A 14,142-nucleotide genomic window follows, 5' to 3' on the forward strand; every position below is an offset into this window, starting at 1 on the left:
GTGCATATACAACTAAATTTTGTTAAGATATAATTAAATTTATATGAATTATTTGAAAAGTATTATGTGGGTTTCCATATGAACTTTTTATGAAGCTGAAATATCTAAGATGGATTAATATTTTTTTAAAAATTTCATATCCTGTCACAAAAGTAGAATATCATTAATTAAATATAGTTTTGGCCCTTCACATATTTTCTAGGCCTGTTCCTTCACATTTTTCCAAAATATAATGATGTTGGCCCTCTAAATTTTTTGAGTTTTTTAGTAAAAAAAAATAGGCACCATAAATCTTTTGTTATTGCAAAATTAAATTTCAGTTTTAGAAAATTTTAAGATTAAGCTTCAATTTTAAATTTATCTATTTTGTTATTGCAAAAAATAGACTTGTTTTCCAAAATTTTATGATTTGATCTCAGTTTTAAAATTTTATCTATAAACCACATAAAAAGAAATTATTTTAAATTTTAAAGGGCTGGTTTTAAAGGAGGGAAGAACGTGTCCATCGTGGAGCTAGAGCATGTCGCAAATTGAAACAACCCTTCTTTTTTATATATATATATATAATATAAATCACTAGTGGTCCCATACCCACTAACATCCTAGCAACAATCAACAACCGCGGATAACCAAAGAAACCATTCCATTAATCCATTAAGAAATCCAACATAAATAAACCAATAATCAATAATGCAATAATCAAAACCAACAATGAAATAGCAAGGTTCCAACATCCCACAATGTTCTATCATCTCAAAACTAGCAACCTAACAATAGCTAGACCACAATCAATCAAGCCTCTAGAACATCCTCCTCCTCATCGCCTTTGATTCCACGATCACACTTTTCCTTTACCTGCACACCACAAACAACAATTGAGATGCGTAAGTATTATCATAAATACTTAGTGAGGTCGTCCTCCCATCTACTTGGTTATACACACAAGCATATGAGACCCTCAAGTTTAAGCAAGCAAACAAAACACAAGCAATACATCAAACCAGGAAAATAAGTCTCGGTTGAGACTGGTGTCGACCGATGCTACAAGAGAGGTGCCGATCGATGCCACAAAAACAGGTGTCGACCGATACTGAAGGGTGTCGATCGATGCTTCACCAAAAAGGTGTCGACCGATGCTACTCATTAAGGTGTCGATCGATGCCGCTTCTGTAGACATGATCTGCGCAAACACGAACGTCGAACTTCCGTTTCAATCCACCTCGAAACCGTCTCAAACTCACCCAAACACCTCGGGAATCACTGGGAATCACGAAACCAACGAACCCAAGCAACAAAACAACACAAACAACAAGGAAAACACCCAAACAAAAGAGATCTCATGCTTAGATCAACCATGGTCAAGCACTCACCTCAAGAACAGGAAGATTGGATTGAGAAACGTTGGAATCAACACCTCCAGAAGCTTCTCCTTCGTTCCCAGCAACAGTTATCACTTCCACAGCCTCAGATCTCTCCCAAATCACCAAGAACAAGCCCAGAAAAATCACAGAAACGTTTTTCTCTCTTTTCTCTCTTTTTCTCACTTAACGGCGACCAAAAGAGACTTTCCCAAAACCCCTAGTTCGTCTTAGACGCTTATATTACGATTTAGGGATTTTAATTGAACCAAACCGAACCAAACAGCAATTAAAACAAATCGGACCAAACCGGAAAACATGATGTCGATCGATACACCAAGGGTGTCGATCGACACCCACACCAAAACCATAAAAATTGGTTCGCGGATGTTACACAAATGCAAAACCGTTTGCCGTGGATCCGATTGTTAGGGGAGTGCTACATCATAATCACATATAGTATATGATGTCTGATAGTTTTATGCATGCAACTGGTGAATTGGTGGTATACTAAAATTCAAAATTTTGAAGTTTTTTTTTTACTTTATTCATATAATAAAATTTTGCGATAATGAGTTGTTAATTAATTTAATGAATTAATTTATAAGTGAGAGCACTAGAAGTTTTATTTTTATTTTAAATATATTGTGCATATACAACTAAATTTTGTTAACATATAATTAAAGGTATATGAATAATTTGAAAGTATTATGTGGATTTCTATGCGAACTTTTTATTATGCTGAAATATCTAAGATGGATTAATTTTTGTTTTTTTTCAATTTCCCATCATAAAAGTATAATATCATTAATTAAATATAGTGTTGACCTTTCACATATTTTCTACGCACGGTCCTTCACATGTTTCCAAGATATAATGATGTTGGCCCTCTAATTTTTTTGGGTTTTTAAGTAACAAAAATAGGCACCATAAACTTTTTGTTATTGCAAAATTAAGTTTCAGTTTTAAGAAATTTTAAGATTTAGCTTCAATTTTTAAAATTTCTCTATTTTGTTAATGCAAAAATAGACCTGTTTTTGAAATTTTAAGATTTGATCTCAGTTTAAAAAAATTACCTATAAACCGCATGAAAAGAAATTATTTTATATTTCAAAGGATCAGTCTTGAAGGAGGGAAAAGCTTGTCCATTGTTGAGCTAGATCATGTCGTACATGCAGAACCGTCTGTCGTGGATCTGAGTATTAGGGGAGAGCTATATCGTGAAACCGTTGTTCGTGTGAGTAGTTCATCATAATCACATATAGTATATGATGTCTCATAGTTTTATGCATGCAACTAATGAATTGGTGGTATAACAAAATACAAAATTTTGAAGATTTTTTTTACTTTATTCATATAATACAATTTTGCCACAATGAGTTGTTAATAATTTAATGAATCAATTTATAAGTGAGAGCACTATAATTTTTATTTTAATAAAAAATATATTGTGCATATACAAGTAAATTTTGTTAACATATAATTAAATTTTGAAAAGTATGATGTGGGTTTCCATATGAACTTTTTATTACGCTGAAATATTTAAGATGATTTAATATATATTTTTTAATTTCATTTCTCATCATAAAAGTAGAATATCATTAATTAAATATAGCGTTTCGTGGTCAATTAACCCTAACAATAACAATGACATATGTGTTTGTTTCCAAAAGGTTTGCAGAAGCCACCTCTTTCGCATCCTTCAACACAATATTCCAACATTTCCCATCATTATCATGTTTATCATCTATGCCTGGAAGACATCTTCCGAGCCTTGGATGTTCTCTACAACATATCGATTTGATATTATATACCCTCGGTGCAATGTTTTTTTGTCCGTCTACTTTGCTGGAACCTAAGTTTTGATAGAAATGAGCTTATAAATTCCAAACACTATAGATTTATAAAAAAAAATTAACATATTAATACTAAAACAAAAACATACCAATGCAAATCACAATGGCTGCAAATAAAACCAAAGAAACAATCTTTGTTCTTAACATCTTTCTCTTTTTTCTTTGTTATACTAAAATATTACAAACTTTTGATTTTTTTTTTTGTTTGGATGAAAAATAATGAAAAAGTTATTTCGTATTTATAGTTACAACTACAATCAAGTGGTTTGATGAATATTATCCTACATAGTAATAAAAACAATTTTTTGGTCAACCTTTTTTATATATTTCTAAAAAATTTTGAATTCGGACTTTGACAAATATGTTTTTTTTTATAGAACAAAATATGCATGATTATTTTAATAAATGTATATGTTACTTTGGAAGGTAAAGTAGATCAATATAAGTAGGGGTCAGCATTTAATTTCTTTCTTTTAAGTTTCGTATGGGTAACTGTAAACAAAATTCTACTTTGAACTGTAAACAAAACTTAGATCCATTATATTTTGGTGATTTGATTTCAATATGGTATGTCTCGTATAGACTTAAACTAGAAATATAAAAAAAATTGGGGCATTTTCAAAAATATCTTTTTTAAAAATGCCCCTTGATATATCATCGTTTTTGTGGTTTTTCAAAAATATCTTTTTTAGAGTCTTTTGATGTGTTTTCTAGGATGTTTTTGAGTCTTTACATGTTTTCTAGGATTTTAGCATGAAAGGAGCAAAATAGAGCAATTTGGATCGTTTTGGAGCATAAATCTCGGATCAACACAAGAGCATCGATCGACACCAAGATTGGGAGCATCGATCGACACTCTCTTCAGGCGATGAAGAATCACAAAATTGGAAGTTTTACAATTCTGCCCCAAAGTCTTCCAAAATTGCAACATAAGTCCCTGACGTGTTTTAGGACATATATATATAGTTTTTAGGTTTTTGCAAACCCTTAAGTTTTATTCTATCAAGTTTTATTTTTCCTGCAACCATGTGAGATTTGGAGAGCTTTGGAGAGAGAGAGATCAGATCTGCTTTGTAGAGAAGAATTCTTGAACTCCTTCTTACTCTTTTTAATCTCTATTGCTTATTATTCAGAATTATGTTTTGTTCTTCATTGAATATGTCTGAGTAGTTTGTTTGTTAGGTTCAGGGTTTTTCACAGGGATTTTATGAATTATTAGATCTGATTATTTAGGATTCTTTATCTATCTAGATTTTCATCTTAGGTTGTTCTTCATATTAATCCTTGATTGGCCATCTAGAATTAATACCTTAGGAAAATAAATTGATATGAGAATATAATTGATTTTCCTGATAAAACCTTTTGATGAACAAAATTATTTCTTGCAAAGAGATTTGATTTAATAATTTTGTGAACAATCTAAATATTATTGCTGATTTTTAACCTAGAATTTTACAAAGAGATTTGGATTTTCTGGTTTTAAATTTAGATATTATTTGCAGTGAGAACTGATTTAATTTACAAAAGTGTTTAGAGTTCTAGATCTGTTCTTAATTGTTTGAATCCTAATTTATTGATTGATTTAATATTTCATAATTTCCTGAGAAATTCACTAGGCCTAGCTTTTTGATTTTCTGAATTTACAACAAGTTTTATTTAATATTTTGCTTTTCTTTACTTTAATTCAATTTAAATATGTTTAGCATAATTATAAAACTCTATAATTTATTGTGTAGTCTTGAGTCCTTGTGGAATTCGACCCCTAAGTACTGCAGTGATCTCTTAATTTGAGAGAGTAGCTCTAGGGTAAATTTGAGCATATCAAATTTTGGCGCCTTTGCCGGGGACTCTTTGATCTACCATTAGATTTGAGTTTTTGATTTTGTCTAAATTTTTCTTTTTATTTTCACACTAACACGCTTTTGTTTTCTTTTCTCTTGTGTCTTTCAGGTGCATGCCTCCTAGACCTCACACAAGGAGCAACAAGTCTGGTCCTATTGTGAATTTGTCAAACCAAGAGTTGGGAAAACTTGAGCATGAGAACAGAAAAGCAGCTAAATCTCTGAAGATGGTTAATATGATCATTCTGATGCGTGATGAGGCTGGTGTTTTGAGGGATCAAGAGGGCCACTTGCGCAATGAGCAGGGCCAAAAGCTTGATGCAGAAGGAAACGTGATTGCTGAACCTGTTGTCAACGAGCAGGCTATCGTGAACCAGCAAGCTGGTGTCGTTGATGATCCGGATCTTGGTGTCGATCGACACCAACCAGGTGGCATCGATCGACACCCACCTGCAGCAGACGGACGTAGAGCTGCCAACCACGTACAGAACCCAGTTCGACGACAGGAGCAAAACCGGGACTTGATCAGGACCATTGCTGACTACAACCGGGCTGATCTGGTGTATGAGAACCGGTCTGAAATTGTTCCTCCACCATTCCAGAGGAATGACTTTGAGCTGAAGCCTGCTTACTTTCAACTGGTTGGGCAGTGCCCTTTCTCAAACCTGCCCCATGAGAAGCCTTTGGACCACATTGAGCACTTTGAGGATCTTGTGACCAGTATCAAGGCTAATGGAGTGACTGAGGACTTCATATTCTGCAAGCTCTTCCCATACTCACTTGCAGGAGAGGCATCTCAGTGGTTGAAGCAGGTGCCAGCTGGATCTCTGACAAACTGGCATGATATCAAGGTGGCTTTCCTTAACCACTTCTATGATGATGCAATGTCAGATGAGCTGAGAGTCAAGATCTCTTCATTCAAGCAAAGACCAGATGAAGCATTCAAGGCAGCTTGGGTCAGATTCAAAGCTTATCAGAGGGATTGTCCACACCATGGTTTTTCAAGGGTTCAATTGCTAAGTATCTTCTTTAGAGGGTGTGACTGGAAGTATCAATTAGCTTTGGATGATGCAAGTCATGGGAACTTTAAGATAAGATTTCTAGAAGATGCTGAAGTTTTGATTGAGAATTTGGCTTCTAGCAATAGCACTAAGGGAGCAGATGCTGAAAGGAAGAGATTGCATGGAGGATTTGATTCAAACCAGTTAGCTTCTGTTAATGCTAAGCTGGATTCAGTGCATAATCTCCTTATGGGTAAGAAATCTGTTCATTTTGCTGCTGAGGTTGAGACATATGAGCCAGAACCTGATCAAGGACACCAAGAGGAAGATGTGAACTATGTGTATGGGAATCAGGGACAGCGGTTTGGAAATCAACAAGGCAATAGGCCTTACGGTGGGAACTCTTCAGGCTACACTTCCCAGCCAGAGTATCAGCAGCAACAACAGAACAATGGCTATACAAGGACATATGGGAACTCATCTTATCAGTCTCCACCTCCTAAGAATTCTTCAGAGAGTAGAATGGAAGCCATGCTTGAGCAGCTTTTGCAAGGACATGAGCAATTGACAGTGACATTCAATGGGAAGATTGACAATGTCTACACTGAGCTGAATGGGAAGATTGATGCATTGAATGTTCATGTTAAGAAGCTGGAGATTCAAGTTGCACAGACTGATGGGTCTGTTAAACGACAAGAGAGTGTTCTTCCAGCAAGAACTGAGTCAAACCCCAGACATGCTTGCAATGTCATATCAGTGAGAGATGAAGGTGATGGTGAATTTGCTTCTGCTGAAAACGGAGAGAAATCGACAAATCTCTCGGTTTCAGATGATGGTGTCGATCGACACCACCTGGGTGTCGGTCGACACTCCTCTCAGACAAACCCAGAAACTGCAAAATCTCAGGTTCCAGCTGCTGAAAGGGTCTACAAGCCTAAGGTTCCTTTTCCCAAGCCAAGAAAGTCCAAGCAGGAGATGGAGGAAGCTAGATGCAAGGCTATGATGGATAAGGTGATGATTGAGATGCCATTGATTGATGCAGTGAAGCTTTCACCACCACTTAAGCGCTATGTCAAGAGAATGCTATCAAATGGTTTGAGCCCTGAGGAAGGAGCACTACTTACTAAGGATGTCAGTGCGATTCTGTTAAACCAGCCTCCACAGAGGAAGAAGGAAAAGAAGCAGGAAGTGGTTGTCTCTAAGGAAGTGAGTGCAATCATTCAATGTAGGACTGCTAAGAAGTTACCAGATCCTGGAAGCTTTGTACTTGATTGCTCAATCTCAGCAGGAAAGTTTTCTCACTCACTTTGTGACCTTGGTTCTAGCATCAACTTGATGCCACATTCTGTTGCTGTGAGACTTGGGATGACAGAATTCAAGCCAACTCAGATTTCTCTAATCCTAGCTGATCGATCCTGAAGAATTCTTGAAGGTTTTTTAGAGGATATTCAAGTTAAGGTTGGGAATTTCATGATTCCTACTGACTTTGTGGTGCTGAAGTATGATCAAGAGCCTAAAGATCCTCTCATCTTAGGAAGATCTTTCTTGGCTACAGCTGGTGCAATCATAGATGTGCAGAAAGGACACATAACACTGAATGTGGATGGTTTGAGTATGAGTTTTGAGATGGATAAACTGAGGAGAGCTCCTACCATTGATGGACAGACGTTTTCTGTTGAGAAGATTGCTCAGATAAGCTGCAGAGAAGCAAATTCATGAGCATCAGAAGCAGTGTCGATCGACACCAACCAGGTGGTATCGATCGACACCCTTCCACGACTGAGACAGAACAGCTCCAAAACTGATGCTCCAAGTCAGAAACCTGTTCCCAAACAGAAGAGTCATCAATCCATACTCCAGAGCCCTCGGGTAAGGCCAAGGTATGCATCTTCTTCTCCTAAACTTCCTCCTATCATCAACAAGAATTTCAAAGAGATAAAAACTGTTTTGCAGTTAACCAAGCCACGAGATTATCGTAGAGCGCTTGTTTCTTCTGTTGATGATTTTGCAGGACAGAAAAGATACCCTCCCATACCTAAATCCCGCCCTGGTCTTGTTCCTCACATCCTTGGCAGACCTCATGCACCTAAAGCTTATACACCACCTTAGATGAAGAGGACTTCAATGCCATTTTCTGCTCTTCCGGATGCCTGAGCTCCAACACAGTCAAGCTAATGACTGAAAACAAGCGCTTAGTGGGAGGCAACCCACTGGTAGGTTTTTCTTTTTCTTTTGATTTTGATTTTTATTTTTTTTATTTTATTGTTTTTGCTTTCCTCTTACTTGATAACACTGGGGACAGTGTTGTTTAAGTCTGGGGGAGGTTAGTTATTAACTATGTTTTCTGTTTTTGAGTTTCAGTTATGTCAGTCAAAACCATAAAGTTTGAGTCAAATTTTTCAAAATTTTTCGTTTTGTCTTTGGGAATTATGATCTTGATTAATGATTTCTCTTATTTGGCTAACACTCTAATGATTATTTGTTTATGCTTGATCTCAGAACTGAAGCTTAGAAAGACTATGAGCCTTATCAACAATCCTGAAAGCCCTTATTCAATGGATATCTGATTGATCTAACATTGTCTCAACCTTTATCAGGATTTTAACCGGACTTAATCTCTTACTTTGGGGTTGGAAATCAGTGGACTAGACTTCTTCTTCGGGCCATACAAGACAGTGCAATTTTTCAGAGTATGTCTCCCCTCTCTCTTCCCTTCAGTGCTTTAAAAAGAAAGATCATAAAAAAAAAGAGAATAAAGGATGAGATGATTTTGATCAGTTTAGAGAGGTAGGTAAATTACCTGTGACCTCATTATTCTACTCTTGAGTCAAATGATCACACAAAGCTTGGAAGCGAGGGGTAGGTAAATTACCAATGACCCCGGTATTCGCTTACACCTTTGGTTAAGAAAAGAAAAAAGAAGAAAAAAACTTGGAAGTGAGAAAAGGGAGAGGAAAGGAGATGTAAGAAGAATGTCTTGGCCTGAAGAGAGTCCATATGCCACTGATCAATACACCCAAGGTAAGAATTCACCTTATTTGTGCTTTAATATTGACTAATGAGATGACAATGGAGATTTCAGAGATTCCAAAGAATTGTGGGATTTGAGTAAGGAATGTTGATGCTTATCATGGTTGAGTATAAGAAGTAAGTTCTTGAGTCAGGTAAATGAAGTGTGCGAATAAGAGTAATCTACAATTGAGTGCGTTCCCTATTTTCAAACCTCTTTCACAGGTCTAAGTTTATGTTTTGCTTGAGGGCAAGCAAAGGCTAAGTCTGGGGGAGTTGATATATCATGGTTTTTGTGGTTTTTAACCATGATATAAGGAGTCTTTTAGAGTCTTTTGATGTGTTTTCTAGGATGTTTTTGAGTCTTTACAGGTTTTCTAGGATTTTAGCATGAAAGGAGCAAAATGGAGCAATTTGGATCGTTTTTGGAGCATAAATCTCGGATCAACACAAGAGCATCGATCGACACCAAGATTGGGAGCATCGATCGATACTCTCTTCAGGCGATGAAGAATCACAAAATTGGAAGTTTTACAATTCTGCCCCAAAGTCTTCCAAAATTGCAACATAAGTCCCTGACGTGTTTTAGGACATATATATATAGTTTTTAGGTTTTTGCAAACCCTTAAGTTTTATTCTATCAAGTTTTATTTTTCCTGCAACCCTGTGAGATTTGGAGAGCTTTGGAGAGAGAGAGATCAGATCTGCTTTGTAGAGAAGAATTCTTGAACTCCTTCTTACTCTTTTTAATCTCTATTGCTTATTATTCAGAATTATGTTTTGTTCTTCATTGAATATGTCTGAGTAGTTTGCTTGTTAGGTTCAGGGTTTTTCACAGGGATTTTATGAATTATTAGATCTGATTATTTAGGATTCTTTATCTATCTAGATCTTCATCTTAGGTTGTTCTTCATATTAATCCTTGATTGGCCTTCTAGAATTAATACCTTAGGAAAATAAATTGATATGAAAATATAATTGATTTTCCTAATAAAACCTTTTGATGAACAAAATTATTTCTTGCAAAGAGATTTGATTTAATAATTTTGTGAACAATCTAAACCTGATATTATTGCTGATTTTTAACCTAGAATTTTACAAAGAGATTTGGATTTTCTGGTTTTAAATTTAGATATTATTTGCAGTGAGAACTGATTTAATTTACAAAAGTGTTTAGAGTTCTAGATCTGTTCTTAATTTTTTGAATCCTAATTTATTGATTGATTTAATATTTCATAATTTCCTGAGACATTCCCTAGGTCTAGCTTTTTGATTTTCTGAATTTACAACAAGTTTTATTTAATATTTTGCTTTTCTTTATTTTAATTCAATTTAAATCTGTTTAGCATAATTATAAAACTCTATAATTTATTGTGTAGTCTTGAGTCCTTGTGGAATTCGACCCCTAAGTACTGCAGTGATCTCTTAATTTGAGAGAGTAGCTCTAGGGTAAATTTGAGCATATCAAATTTTGGCGCTGTTGCCAGGGACTCTTTGATCTACCATTAGATTTGAGTTTTTGATTATGTCTAAATTTTTCTTTTTATTTTCACACTAACACGCTTTTGTTTTCTTTTCTCTTGTGTGTTTCAGGTGCATGCCTCCTAGACCTCACACAAGGAGCAACAAGTCTGGTCCTACTGTGAATTTGTCAAACCAAGAGTTGGGAAAACTTGAGCGTGAGAACTGAAAAGCAGCTAAATCTCTGAAGATGGTTAATACGATCATTCTGATGCTTGATGAGGCTGGTGTTTTGAGGGATCAAGAGGGCCACTTGCGCAATGAGCAGGGCCAAAAGCTTGATGCAGAAGGAAACGTGATTGCTGAACCTGTTGTCAACGAGCAGGCTATCGTGAACCACCCAGCTGGTGTCGTTGATGATCCGGATCTTGGTGTCGATCGACACCAACCAGGTGGCATCGATTGACACCCACCTGCAGCAGACGGACGTGGAGCTGCCAACCACGTACAGAACCCAGTTCGACGACAGGAGCAAAACCGGGACTTGATCAGGATCATTGCTGACTACAACCGGGCTGATCTGGTGTATGAGAACCGGTCTGCAATTGTTCCTCCACCATTCCAGAGGAATGACTTTGAGCTGAAGCCTGCTTACTTTCAATTGGTTGGGCAGAGACCTTTCTCAAACCTGCCCCATGAGAAGCCTCTGGACCACATTGAGCACTTTGATGATCTTGTGACCAGTATCACGGCTAATGGAGTGACTGAGGACTTCATATTCTGCAAGCTCTTCCCATACTCACTTGCAGGAGAGGCATCTCAGTGGTTGAAGCATTTGCCAGCTGGATCTCTGACAAACTGGCATGATATCAAGGTGGCTTTCCTTAACCACTTCTATGATGATGCAATGTCAGATGAGCTGAGAGTCAAGATCTCTTCATTCAAGCAAAAACCAGATGAAGCTTTCAAGGCAGCTTGGGTGAGATTCAAAGCTTATCAGAGGGATTTTCCACACCATGGTTTTTCAAGGTTCAATTGCTAAGTATCTTCTTTAGAGGGTGTGACTGGAAGTATCAATTAGCTTTGGATGCTGCAAGTCATGAGAACTTTAAGACAAGATTTCTAGAAGATGCTGAAGTTTTGATTGAGAATTTGGCTTCTAGCAATAGCACTAAGGGAGCAGATGCTGAAAAGAAGAGATTGCATGGAGGATTTGATTCAAACCAGTTAGCTTCTGTTAATGCTAAGCTGGATTCAGTGCATGATCTCCTTATGGGTAAGAAATCTGTTCATTTTGCTGCTGAGGTTGAGACATATGAGCCAGAACCTGATCAAGGACACCAAGAGGAAGATGTGAACTATGTGTATGGGAATCAGGGACAGCAGTTTGGAAATCAACAAGGCAATAGGCCTTACAGTGGGAACTCTTCAGGCTACACTTCCAAGCCAGAGAATCAGCAGCAACAACAGAACAATGGCTATACAAGGACATATGGGAACTCATCTTATCAGTCTCCACCTCCTAAGAATTCTTCAGAGAGTAGAATGGAAGCCATGCTTGAGCAGCTTTTGCAAGGACAGAAGCAATTGACAGTGACATTCAATGGGAAGATTGACAATGTCTACACTAAGCTGAATGGGAAGATTGATGCATTGAATGTTCATGTTAAGAAGCTGGAGATTCAAGTTCCACAGACTGTTGGGTCTGTTAAACGACAAGAGAGTGTTCTTCCAGCAAGAGCTGAGTCAAACCCCATACATGCTTGCAATCAGTGAGAGATGAAGGTGATGGTGAATTTGCTTCTGCAGAAAACGGAGAGAAATCGACAAATCTCTCGGTTTCAGATGATGGTATCGATCGACACCACCTGGGTGTCGGTCGACACTCCTCTCAGACGAACCCAGAAACTGCACAATCTTAGGTTCCAGCTGCTGAAAGGGTCTACAAGCCTAAGGTTCCTTTTCCCAAGCCAAGAAAGTCCAAGCAGGAGATGGAGGAAGCTAGATGCAAAGCTATGATGGATAAGGTGATGATTGAGATGCCATTGATTGATGCAGTGAAGCTTTCACCACCACATAAGCGCTATGTCAAGAGAATGGTATGAAATGGTTTGAGCCTTGAGGAAGGAGCACTGCTTACTAAGGATGTCAGTGCGATTCTGTTAAACCAGCCTCCACAGAGGAAGAAGGAAAAGAAGCAGGAAGTGGTTGTCTCTAAGGAAGTGAGTGCAATCATTCAATGTAGGACTGCTAAGAAGTTACCAGATCCTGGAAGCTTTGTACTTGATTGCTCAATCTCAGCAGGAAGGTTTTCTCACTCACTTTGTGACCTTGGTTCTAGCATCAACTTGATGCCACATTCTGTTGCTGTGAGACTTGGGATGACAGAATTCAAGCCAACTCAGATTTCTCTAATCCTAGCTGATCGATCCCGAAGAATTTCTGAAGGTGTTTTAGAGGATATTCCAGTTAAGGCTGGGAATTTCATGATTCCTACTGACTTTGTGGTGCTGAAGTATGATCAAGAGCCTAAAGATCCTCTCATCTTAGGAAGATCTTTCTTGGCTACAGCTGGTGCAATCATAGATGTGCAGAAAGGACACATAACACTGAATGTGGATGGTTTGAGTATGAGTTTTGAGATGGATAAACTGAGGAGAGCTCCTACCATTGATGGACAGACGTTTTCTGTTGAGAAGATTGCTCAGATAAGCTGCAGAGAAGCAAATTCACGAGCATCAGAAGCAGTGTCGATCGACACCAACCAGGTGGTATCGATCGACACCCTTCCACGACCGAGACAGAACAGCTCCAAAACTGATGCTCCAAGTCAGAAACCTGTTCCCAAACAGAAGAGTCATCAATCCACACAACATATTAAACAATGTATTCTTTTTTATCTTGGTTCAAACTAATATCGATTTGCATAATCTTATTTTTTAGATCTTCGATAAGTAATTTTATGTGGTACTTTCTATGACTTAGGGTCCGAATGATGACAGCAGATTTGGTTGTGCGGAATAAATGATTTGACAGTGCGGTGCAGTTTGGTTCAACTGCTGTAACATCCGCAAAGCGGAATCTTGGTTTGGGATGTGCGTCGATCGATGCAAGTGTGGTGTCGATATATGCAAGATCGGTTTTCGCAAACAAGTTTAAATTAAATGTTACGTTTTGGGGTTAGAGAAAACCTTGGAATCGAGTATAAAAGTAGAAACTCGAGGGTTTGGCCGAGTTTGGGCCCCTTTTGAGAAAAGAGAAGAGAGAAGAAGTTCTTAAGCGTTTTTTGTGAGATTTTGATGATTGGTGGCTGTTCTTGGGAGATCTGAAGTTAGGATCGTTGCACTACAAGAAAACTTGCAATTTGAGACTCCTATTTGTGACTGTTTATTTAGTCGCATATATTTGCGACACTTTTGTGACTATTTTACTACGTGTTAACGACAGTAAAATAAACAGAGAGAAAATGGTCGCTTATTAACGACAAAATAAGACAATCGCAATTCGTCTCAATTTAGCGACCATATTCTTACTCTTTTGTGACAAAAATTATTTAGTGCAAAAACGACGCACTTTGTGACTACTTTGCAACTACCGTTTTGGTGCTTAACAGGTT

General features: G+C 37.4%; 2 non-coding genes and 1 pseudogene across 2 annotated transcripts; all 3 read right to left on the reverse strand.

Annotated features, from left to right (window-relative positions):
• Nucleotides 1-2,993: 2,993 nt before the first annotated feature.
• Nucleotides 2,994-3,361, reverse strand: LOC104733667 (defensin-like protein 21 pseudogene; annotated as a pseudogene).
• Nucleotides 3,362-5,948: 2,587 nt separating this feature from the next.
• LOC147930782 (small nucleolar RNA R71) lies at nucleotides 5,949-6,055 on the reverse strand. The gene has a single exon (XR_015576916.1). It is a non-coding gene; the product is annotated as a small nucleolar RNA R71 (small nucleolar RNA).
• Nucleotides 6,056-11,442: 5,387 nt separating this feature from the next.
• LOC147930783 (small nucleolar RNA R71) lies at nucleotides 11,443-11,549 on the reverse strand. Its single transcript, XR_015576902.1, has one exon. It is a non-coding gene; the product is annotated as a small nucleolar RNA R71 (small nucleolar RNA).
• Between the last annotated feature and the right edge of the window lie 2,593 nt (nucleotides 11,550-14,142).

The sequence above is a fragment of the Camelina sativa genome, chromosome 12, assembly GCF_030686135.1.
Source record: "Camelina sativa cultivar CO46 ecotype springtype chromosome 12, ASM3068613v1".
Lineage (NCBI taxonomy): Eukaryota > Viridiplantae > Streptophyta > Magnoliopsida > Brassicales > Brassicaceae > Camelina > Camelina sativa.